Genomic DNA, 9,279 nt, shown 5'->3' on the forward strand with positions numbered 1-9,279 from the left:
AATATGAGAACTCAAGTAACAGAAAACAGATTTTATTCAACACAATAAACTCTGTTACAATATGGAACTGTCCTCTCTTAGTGTTGAACAAATTATCACGAGAGCTGTTAGGGTTACAATGAATAATATTTTTGATAATGATAACACATATAGTGTAAACCCTATGTCTGTGTTTATATACTACAAAGTTACAGGATAAGTTCTAATTGATATGGAATATAATTCTGCTTCCTAAAATATATCAACTAGTTATCTTTTCTTCCAAGTATTCTATTCTTCATAGAATTCTTTCTTCATGCATATTTCTTCTTGCGTTTGTCTTGATCTTCTTTCCTTTCAATCAGCTGCCTGCCTTATCTGAAACTCATCTTAAGTCCTGATATTATCTCCTGATAAATATCTTCTGATAACTTAAGTTTTGATAACTTAAGTTCTGATATCTTAAGTTATGTCTTCAATATAAGTGTTGATTTCCAATTAAGTACTGATTTGTCTTGTTAAGTAAGATCTGAAAACTAAACACAAATCATATTACACATGACATCACAAATATATCTAACAATCTCCCCAACTTGTAAATTAGCATAATATACAAGTTTAACAGATATTTGATGATGTCAAAAACATTAAGCACAATTGCATGAGAATTTGACTAGATAACTACAACTTATAGTCCTTTTAGCTTTACCATCTTAAGGTCTGATAACAGCTTCAGTCTGTATACACTTCAGAATTTAAGCAGTTGCAGATCTTTGACTTGGATTCAATTTCTGATCTCTTTGATGTCATGAGTTGTTCTGAGATAGTTCTTCAACAAACATCTCTCAGCATACTCAAGTTCATTGATCATCCTCCTTTTAGCATTTATCAATTCAGCTGTATCTTCACCAGTTTGAAAAATAGCTGCTCTGAGATCATTTATCTTAGCTTTTCTTATCTCCTGATCTAGTCTGATCAGATATGCCTTGTCAGACTCTAAATTGAATTCCACAGCCTTATAACCCAGAAAAGTAGTTATGATCTTAGCAGAGTTAGGCTTCATTTCGATAATATCACCTTTGTGATCTCTGTACTTGGGACAGTATGTGCTGTCAGAATTTACAGAATAAAGCTTCTTCTGTCTTTGAATTTGTGACTTTAAATAACCTGCAACACTATCTGTTAATCTTTCTTTCACTTGAAGTAGGAATAGAACATGTTCCAGTTCTTCAAAATACTTCAGTGGTATAGCATTCTGCCTGATATGGTATACCCTTCCATCTGTCATAAAATATAACAAGATATGTTCTTTCAAAAAGGTATGGTAAACCATTTAACAGATTCAAGTCGATTCAATCTTTCAGGAGTTACTCCAACACCTGGTTTACTTAAGGAAGTTGGATCGTTGGTAGTGTTATGTACTCTTCTTTCATCAGAACTACCCAATCCAGATTTATCATTTGCTTCCTTTCCTGTAACAACTTTTGCTTCAAAACCACTTGTTGCAGTCTTCAAAGATTGAGTCTGTTTAACTTTGGTGAATCCTAGTAGGAGTATCTTTGAAGGTTTAACATGAGCAATGTCAGAGGTTTGCTTTTCCTTATCTTCTGATATCAAGCCAACTTGAGCTATGTCAGCGGTTGCTTGCTTCACTGTCATATCAGAACTTACTACATCTTGACTCTGAACAACATGAGCCATGTCAGAGGTTGTTTGAAAAATCTTCTTTGAAATCAGAGTAAGACTAGCATCTTCTTCATCATCAGTTATTTCTTCATCCATGACTGGCATATAAACCTTTACAGGTTCATCAACTTTTTCTTTGCTCTTGGACCTTGGATCAATTTCCACTTGTGATTTGGCTTTGGTTGCCTCAGAATTTGTTCTTTCCTTTATCACAATACCCTTAGGCTTTGGAAATTTCTTTTCAACAATAAAAGCTTTAGATTTCATCTTGACACCTTCTGCTTTGAGTTTAGCTTCTTCTTCCTTTAGACTCTCAAAGTCCATTCCTGGATTTTCTTTAAGAAAAAACTCCTTTGAAATTTCTTCATCAAGTTCCAAATGTTCACCAGAACTTATCCTTTTACCAGTATCAAAACTTATTTTTCTCCCAGTATCAGAACTTGTTCCTACACTTGTAATTCTAGCTTTACTTGATGAAAATCTTTTTCCTTGACCTTGACCTCTACCCTTATCAGAGTTTCCCTGGTCATCATTTCCATCATCCTTTCCCTTCAATGCTTGAGTAGATTTGCATTTGGACTTAATCACTTTCTCCCCCTTTTTGGCATCAGCAGGTAAAAGAAGAGAGACAAGCAATTCCACCGACGATTGGATCTCATTGAGTTTAGTTTGCTGAGAAGCTTGATTCTTTAAAATTTCAGCAATCTGAGTTTGTTGCTTCTCCTGAGTTTTCTCAATGTAGGCAATTCTGTCAAAGGTTGGCTTGAAAAATCTGTTCTTTTCAAGTTTCACATTCATATCTTGCTGGATCAAGATTTCTTGAATTTCATTCATCTTGGCATGAGTTATTGAGTGTTGACCTTGAAGGTGCCTAGTACTCAATGCAGTAACTCTCAGTTGTGCCTTGAAATCATCATTTAACAACATTTCATCTACTTTTGACAGATGCTCATCAAGAATCTTTTTAGAAGGAATAAAACTAACTGTATTCCATTCCTTAGTCCACTCCTTTCCTCTAGGAGTTTCACTCCAAGGTACTAGTGCTTCCTTAACAAACTTCTTGATTAGATCAGTTTTATTAACTGTTTGTTGAGGTGTATGTCCTGATGGACCAGCTGCATCAGCATCTAAATTAGCAACAGCTTCATTAGTAATATCTTCATTGGCAGTATCAGAACTTGTAGATCCTGCAGGATCAGCATCCTCTAATAAAATAGCAGTATGTGAGGCTATAGAGGCTTCAACATCATCCTCTAAATTCTGATCTACAGCCAGGTTCTGATCAACATCCAAAATTGGTGTTGTTGGTGGAGTGAGTTGAATTTGTGGAGCTTCCAAGTACAAAACCTCAGGCACAATCAAGTTATGAATATCAATTTCAGCACTTCTACATGGTTCTTCAGTATGTACTATATCAACTATAGGTGACATAGGAGGTGTAGGTATTCTATCTTGAGCAGTTTCTGGTTGTGCAGAGGGAAGTGATTCAATAATAATTAGTTCTGTTGAGATCAGAGATTCCTGATCCCCATCCTTAGTTGCTTCCACTACATCCTCTGAATCTGACTCAACTATGTCCCTGTGAGCTCTCTGTTTCTTCAATTTCTTCAAAGGTGGAGACACTGTAGGAGCTTTATCATCAGAATTTAACTTTTTAAGCCTTTTGAGGGGCCTAGAACTCCTAGTTACAGTATCTTTCTGAGAAGAGACCTTCTCAGCTTCTACGACAACAGGTTTTGATATTGGAACATGTTCCTCAGTTGTTTCCTTAAATCAACAGAATATAATCAAAACATTCATCCCAACTCAACTCGATGTTAAAGGTTTCATAGTTCAGGAACAAGTTGAAACAGACCATTTTTGTTGATGTGAATAAAAAGATAGTGAGTTTGTGAGAAAATGAAAGATGTTTTGGCTGGAAAGAATGGTCTGTTTAAATAGCCAATAGAATACCAAGGGATGCGAGGACTGGTTAAAAATTACAAGTAAAAATAATGACTCCTCGACTCCCTAGACTGATGTGTAATTATAACAGTCAGTAAAAGATCTAAAGATAGAGTTAATAGGCACGGGATATAATAACAATTACTGTGCGCATGCAGTTTTTCAAGACATACACGCTAACCACTAACTGCAAAATATTATCGTTTAAGTAATGACCAAAAATAAACCAAGTAAATAAATACTGCCACGTCAGCATCAGAACTTGATTATTATCAGGATTTAAAATTCATCAGAATATGGCTCCTTAACTCGAAAAGTGAATGCTTATTCATATGGAGTGTAAGTCTGTGCATTAAGCTAAATATCAGACAAAGAGTAAAGTCTGATTCACTTCAGTACATCTTAGAAATAAGGCATAACTAAGAACTTTGCTCAAAATCTATCATTATTCTGAAGCCTACTTTAGAATGAGTTCATGCATGAGTCCACCTCAACTGTTTTGTGCTCATTTTATGCATCTTTTGAAATTCCATTTTATAGTGGCTTCTCAGTGTAAGTGAGTCACGACTTCTTATCAGAATTTATGCTGTTTTCAGAGTATTTCTTCCAGTAATCATAGAGTGTGAAAAGTCATCAAGAAAAAAAAATTGCTTTTCTAATGCATATTACTTAATACCAGCAATGCACTTGGGTCTTCCCTTCCACATTTTTACTCTAGATCTCAAAGGAGTACCTGATATTTATTTCTTTTCTTTTTATTTTTCATTTGATAAGTGAGGCTTATCAGCACTTAGTAGATCCATCAGATTTAATAACATCAGAACTTAACAGATAAGAAACATTCAGGCAAAAAAAAAGATAAGAAGCACAATTCTAGTTTTTGACTTAGTAATAAGATACACAAAGTAAACTTAACTAAGCTCAATATCAGAATTTGCTTGTGTTAAAAGATTTCCACATAAACAATTACTTCATATATGGGATCCTTAGTATATTAAAGACTACTAGGTCAGCATCTAGCACAGTTATCCTCATTGGATTGAATAGTCACAGAAACATTCATTTCACTATCAGAGTTTAGAAATTCACATCAGAAAATAATCAGCACTTAAGCAAATTTCAATTTAAGCACAGAATACACAAAGATAGTAATATCTGTAATTACTGATCATTAAGTCTGATGTATCAGAACATAAATTAGGCAGATTTAGAGAAAGAACCTGAAACCATTCCAAGTTTATTTACCATCTTGTAAAAGTAGCTTCACACAGTGATTTTGTGAAGATATCTGCTAGTTGTTGATCTTTTGGAACAAAATGCAATTCCACTGTACCTTCATCCACATGTTCCCTTATGAAGTGGTACCTAATGCTGATGTGCTTTGTCATTGGGTGTTGAACTGGATTACCTATCATAGCTATAACACTTTGATTATCACAGTAAATAGGGATTTTAGAAAATTCTAACCCATAATCCAGTAACTGATTCTTCATCCAAAGAATCTGTGCACAACAGCTTCCTGCAGCAATGTATTTTGCTTCTGCAGTTGATGTGGAAATTGACTTCTGTTTCTTGCTAAAACAAGAAACCAATCTGCCTTCAAGAAATTGGCAGCTTCAACTTGTGCTTTTCCTGTCAATTTTGCATCCTGCAAAATCTGCATCTGAGTAAACTATTAGCTTAAAGTCTGATTCTCTATGATACCACAATCCCAGATCAGTTGTACCCTTAAGGTACTTGAAAATTCTTTTCACAGTTGTTAAGTGAGGTTCTCTTGGATCTGCTTGAAATCTTGCACAAAGACACGTAGCATACATGATAGCAGGTCTACTTGCAGTTAGATAGAGTAATCAGCCAATCATACCTCTATAATCAGTAATATCTACTGATTTACCAGTATCCTTATCAAACTTTGTTGCAGTGGCCATAGGAGTGGATGCATTTGAACAATCTTGCATCCCAAACTTCTTCAACAAATTTCTGGTGTACTTAGATTGACAAATAAAAGTTCCTTCTTCATTCTGCTTGACTTGAAGGCCCAGAAAATAGTTAAGTTCTCCCATCATACTCATTTAATATCTTGACTGCATAATCTTGGCAAACTTCTTACAAAGTCTGTCATTTGTAGAACCAAAAATGATATCATCAACATATATTTGCACCAAAAGTAAGTCCTTTCCATGGTTGAGGTAGAATAGTGTTTTGTCAATAGTCCCTCTGTTAAATCCACTTTCCAGAAGAAACTGAGCTAAAGTCTCACACCATTCTCTTGGAGCTTGCTTAAGGCCATAAAGTGCTTTATCAAGCCTGTAGACATGATTGGGAAACTTGGGATCTACAAAGCCTGGAGGTTGTTCAACATATACTTCCTCTTCCAATTCTCCATTAAGAAAAGCACTTTTCACATCCATTTGAAAGATTTTAAACTTCTTGTGAGCAGCATAAGCCAAAAATATCCTTATGGCTTCCAATCTAGCAACTGGTGAAAATATTTCATCATAATCAATTCCCTCCTGTTGAGAGTATCCTTTTGCAACCAACCTTGCTTTATTCCTTATAATTATGCCATCACTGTCAGTTTTGTTTCTGAACACCCACTTTGTACCAACAACAGACCTGTTCTTTGGTCTTGTCACTAGGGTCCAGACTTTATTTCTTTCAAATTCATTTAACTCTTCCTGCATTGCTTGCACCTAATCAGCATCTTGAAGAGCTTCTTCCATTTTCTTTGGTTCAGTCTGAGAAAGAAAAGAATGATAGAGACATTCATTTGATGTAGTTGTTCTAGTTCTGACATCTGCATCAGGATTTCCAATAATTAAGTCAGGTGTATGTGCTTTTGTCCACTTCCATGCAGATGGAAGGTTATCTCTAGAACTGGATGCTCCCCCATGATCCATGCTGTCTCCATCAACATTTTTTGATGCTCCCCCTGAAATTATGCTCTCTGAGTTGGATCCTTCAGAATTTGAGTTTCCAGAAATATCAGAACATGAGTTTCCAGAATTATCAGAACTTGACCCATCAGAACTTGAAGAGCCTGTTGTAGGTTCTGATGCTTCTTGAGATGTGGTTGGATCTTCAATTTGCTCCCCCTGCACAGGTGCATTTTCCTTAGGTGAAGTCACCACAGTTTCAATAACATCAGAGTTTAATCCATCAGAGTTAATCCATCAGAGTTTACAGTATCAGGATTTAGACTGTCAGGATTTACAGAATCAGAATTAAAAACTCTGAAGGCTTTTGTGGAAAGTGGATATCCAACAAAAATTCCTTCATCAGCTTTTAGATCAAATTTGGATAGCTGTTGAGGATGAGTCTTAAGAAAAAAATACTTGCACCCAAATACATGAAAATACTTCAGATTTGGCTTCTTTTTCTTCACCATCTCATATGGTGTTTTTCCATGCTTGTTGATAAATGTTGCATTCTGAGTAAAACAAGAAGTCTGCACAGCTTTAGCCCAAAAGTAGGTTGGTAACTTTGCTTCATCAAGCATAGTTCATGCAGCTTCAATAAGAGTTCTATTCTTTCTTTCAACAACTCCATTTTGCTGTGGAGTTCCAGGAGCAGAAAATTCCTGTTTTATTCCATGGTCTTTGCAGAACTCTTCCATGATCAAATTCTTGAACTCAGTGTCATTATCACTTTTTATGATTTTCATAGAGTCTTTGACCAATTTATCCAGTTGTTTGACATGATCAATCAAGATAGATGCAGTTTCACTTTTTGTGTGCAAGAAATACACCCATATGTATCTGGTGAACTCATCCACTATGACCATAGCATATTTTTTCTTTACAATAGACATGACATTCACTGGACCAAATAGATCAACATGTAGTAGGTGATAAGGCTCAAGAATTGATGATTCAGTCTTGCTCTTGAATGAATATTTTCTTTGTTTTGCCTTCTAACAAGAATCACAAAGGCCATCAAGAGCAAATACTGATTTTGGAAGTCCTCTCACAAGATCTTTCTTGACTAGTTCATTTATATTATTGAAATTTAAATGAGAGAGTTTCTTGTGCCAATTCCAGATTTCTTCAATTGATGCTCTTTAGCTACTTTTACAGACCTTAAGGTAATAGCCTTGACTTGCTCTTTAGCTTCCTTCCTGCCTGGTACTTCCGTGTCACTGGAAAGAGTGCCAGGTTGACGATTGAGCACTGCATTAGCTAATTGACCGATTTGATTTTCCAAGGTCTTGATAGAAACCGCCTGACTCTTGCACAACAGCTTAAGTTCCTCAAACTCAGCACTAGTAGGTGCAGCTGCACTTCCCTGTTGAGGATATGATTGTCTTGTAGCATACTGCTGTGGTTGCTGGAATCCAGGTGGGTTAAACTGTTTACTCACTCCTTGCTGATATGGTGGCTGAATAGCATTCTGATTATTCCCCCAACTGAAATTTGGATGATTTCTGTTATTAGGATGATAGGTCGCTGGCACAGGCTGCTGTTGTCGCTGATAATTATTCACATACTGAACAGATTCATTGACAAGAGAACACTGATCCGTAGCATGAGAACCTGCACAAAGCTCACAAACCATAGCTATTTGATTAACTCCATACGTAGCCAGAGAATCAACCTTCATTGATAGCGCTTGGAGCTGGGCTGCAATAGCGGTGGCTGCATCAACTTCCAGAATACCTGCGACCTTGCCTGACGTCATCCTCTGAGTTGGGTTTTGATCCTCATTTGCAGCCATCGTCTCTATAAGATTATACGCCTCAGTATAGCTTTTAGCCCATAAGGCTCCTCCAGCTGCTGCATCGAGCATGGGCCGAGATTGGGCCCCCAAACCATTATAGAAACCAGTGATCACCATCCAATCCGGCATTCCATGATGTGGACATTTTCTCAACATTTCCTTGTAGCGTTCCCAAGCCTCGCACATAGATTCTGTAGGTTGCTGCGCAAACTGAGTAAGAGCACTCCTCATAGCAGCAGTCTTTGCCATTGGATAAAACTTCACCAGAAACTTTTGCGCAAGATCTTGCCACGTAGTGATGGACCCAGCTGGTTCAGAATGTAACCAGTCTTTAGCCTTATCCCTCAGTGAGAATGGGAAAAGCCTCAACTTGATAGCCTCATCAGTCACGCCATTATACTTAAAAGTGCTGCAGATCTTGACAAAATTCCTTATGTGCATGTTCGGGTCTTCAGTTTCCGCTCCTCCAAAAGAAACAGAATTCTGCACCATCTGAATAGTGCCCGGCTTGATTTCAAAGGTGTTAGCTTGAATAGCCGGATGAAGGATGCTTGACTGAATGTCATCAATTTTAGGCCGAGAAAAATCCATAAGAGCTGGATCAGCTTGAACAATACGATCTCCCATGTTTACTGGTTCTTTCTGCTCAGTTACTGAATCCGAATCCTCAAAATCTAACTTCTCCGGAATATCAAGAACTTCGTCTGTCTCCTCAGCTGTATCTAAAGTCCTCTTGCGAACACGAGAACGAGTTTGCATAAACGCTTGCTAAAGTACCTGAAACACAACCGAAAAGAGTAAGTAACTACTACGTCCTAATCACTAGGTCCTAATGACCAATGATGGTAAGTACATAAACTAAACAAATACGCCGAGTCCCCGGCAGCGGCGCCAAAAACTTGTTAGGGCGAAAACACGCACTAATATTCACGCAAGTATACGCGTTCACAAGTA

General features: G+C 37.0%; 1 non-coding gene across 1 annotated transcript; it reads left to right on the plus strand.

Annotated features, from left to right (window-relative positions):
- The first annotated feature begins 8,452 nt into the window (after positions 1-8,452).
- Positions 8,453-8,559, plus strand: LOC141698847 (small nucleolar RNA R71). Its single transcript, XR_012565346.1, has one exon. It is a non-coding gene; the product is annotated as a small nucleolar RNA R71 (small nucleolar RNA).
- The last annotated feature ends 720 nt before the right edge of the window (positions 8,560-9,279 follow it).

The sequence above is a fragment of the Apium graveolens genome, chromosome 11 (assembly GCF_009905375.1).
Source record: "Apium graveolens cultivar Ventura chromosome 11, ASM990537v1, whole genome shotgun sequence".
NCBI classification, from domain to species: Eukaryota; Viridiplantae; Streptophyta; class Magnoliopsida; order Apiales; family Apiaceae; genus Apium; species Apium graveolens.